The sequence below is a fragment of the Eurosta solidaginis genome, chromosome X (assembly GCF_040869045.1).
Source record: "Eurosta solidaginis isolate ZX-2024a chromosome X, ASM4086904v1, whole genome shotgun sequence".
NCBI classification, from domain to species: domain Eukaryota; kingdom Metazoa; phylum Arthropoda; class Insecta; order Diptera; family Tephritidae; genus Eurosta; species Eurosta solidaginis.
Window position 1 is genome coordinate 66988857 of NC_090324.1, and position 2081 is coordinate 66990937.

The 2081-nt window shown below is 39.0% G+C and overlaps 1 long non-coding RNA gene across 1 annotated transcript; it reads right to left on the reverse strand.

Annotated features, from left to right (window-relative positions):
• Positions 1 to 622: 622 nt before the first annotated feature.
• On the reverse strand, positions 623 to 1254 carry LOC137234987 (uncharacterized). The gene is made up of 3 exons (XR_010947873.1): positions 1115 to 1254; positions 716 to 1058; positions 623 to 662 (listed from the first exon to the last, which is right to left on the reverse strand). It is a non-coding gene; the product is annotated as an uncharacterized lncRNA (long non-coding RNA).
• Positions 1255 to 2081: the final 827 nt, after the last annotated feature.

The following is a 2081-nucleotide window of genomic DNA, read 5'->3' on the forward strand; positions in this document are numbered from 1 at the left end:
ACAAAAAAGTTCTGAAAATTCAGATAAACTTTTTAGTCGTTCTAGCATTTACATTATTATTTTGAAATTGATTGGGCTACAAAACTGCGTACTCAAAAATTTGCTAGACCCTCTGCCAAAAAAGGTGCAAACTTTTATATCTGTTTTTCAAAGTTTAATTAACTCTCTGTAACTTTTGCAACTTTTGTTTAGGTGGCTTCTATTATAGATTTCGGAGCCACTGTTTGTATGTATATTTTTTTTAGTTTTTAATGTTTCTTTGTATATACATACATTGTCTGAAAGTGAAATTTATAGACTGAATAAAAGCCTTTAATTCCAATTCTATATTTAATTTTGCGATTTTATATTTTTTGTATGACTTTGGGTCCACTAAAGGAAAGTACAGCGTCCAAAACCATTTTAGAAAATAAATCTTTTTGTTGATGAATAAGTTTGGGGGACATTGCTGTGGCAGCGCCTTTTTCCAATAAAGCACGTTGTTATTCCTTTGATTGGCGCCTCTAGATGTACAGCCATGTCATATTTTGGTCATGCATAATTGTAATGCTTTACGTATAGCTTTAATGATGATATGTGCATGCACGCCTTCCTCAACATATGGCTTAAGTTGTTTTAAGATCACCTGCTTAAAGTACTACTGAAGTGGTGCCATCGCTGACCTGATAAGAGAAACATTTTTATTCTACAGATTCTAATATAACAAAAAACTTACCTCAGCATCTTGAGATTTGGCGATGTCGACTAGAGTTTTACGGCTGGATGCACAATACGCAATAGTTTCATACTGCTTGCCCCATCATTTGAAATTGTGGCCTTACCACTGGAATCAACAATATGCTTGTCCATACTGCGTGGACCCAATGTAGTGCGTATAGCGTCCACAATTGATTGAGAGGCATTGATGTTGGATATGAGTTGAGGTTTACCTTGAGAGCTATCGGTACCCAAACATTTTTTACACAAAAACTCATACGTACCCAATACAAGTTCAGGACATTCATATTTATCTACACGCTGTCCGGTGTGGCCCAAATGTTGGAAATATTCAGTTGGCACTGTTGAGAAAAAATATGGATCAATGAACACAAGCAAAATTTACAGATTTTTTTACCATCTGTTGTTACTTTACACACAAGACTTTGGAAACGACGACCAGCATCTACAAATTGTATATATGAGCCTTGCAAATATTACATCTAATTGCACCCAATTCACCAAAATTTATAATGGGTGGCTCATATTCACCCTCAACCGTGCGTACCATTGGTGAGGCGGTAAGTGTAATGGACAAAGCTGTTGTTTTTAATAAATCAGCTGTTGCAGGTATGCAATACAAAGACGACCTGCAAAGAAGAAAGATCAATGTAATTGCCAAACAAAACATTAATTTCGATTATCGATACCTAACGTAACGTGGCGAGGAGTTACCCTAATTTTCTACCACATATTTTGTGGTCACCAGTGGTGGTAATAAACCCTGTTCATTAGTAATAAAAGCACCACCAGCGCTATTTTGATTTTCAATGATAACGCTTATCGGATTTGGCATCTGATCGGGATCTAAACGGCGTTGGGCTTGATCATACTGTTGCGGGTGTTGATATTTACCAGTAACAGTTGCAGGTGGTTGCTAAAGAAAATAACACAAAAATAATCATCAGCAAATTAGTAAATTATTAGTTGTATTAGCATACATTATAACCAGAAAGTCCGGACGTGTCCGGGTATTCGGGGTTGACCCGGCTTGGGTGGTTGACTGAGCATTGGCGTCTCTCCAGGTTGTGTTGGTGGCATCATTTGACCCATGTAACCAGGTGGTGCACCTGGTTGTTGTAGAGGATAACCTGGATTTTGAGGTTGTGGTGGATAGCCCGGATTTTGTGGCATTCGCAGATAGCCATCCTGGGGAGGTTGTTGCTGCTGTTATCGTGGCATTGCCTAACCCGGTTGCTGTTGTGGTATATACCTTGGCATAACTGGATGTGGTGTCATCGCCCCACCTGGTTCAGTAGATGCGGGCGGCATTTCTGGAGGACCTTGTTGCTCATGGCCACCAAATGACTGGCGCATAGGGTGTT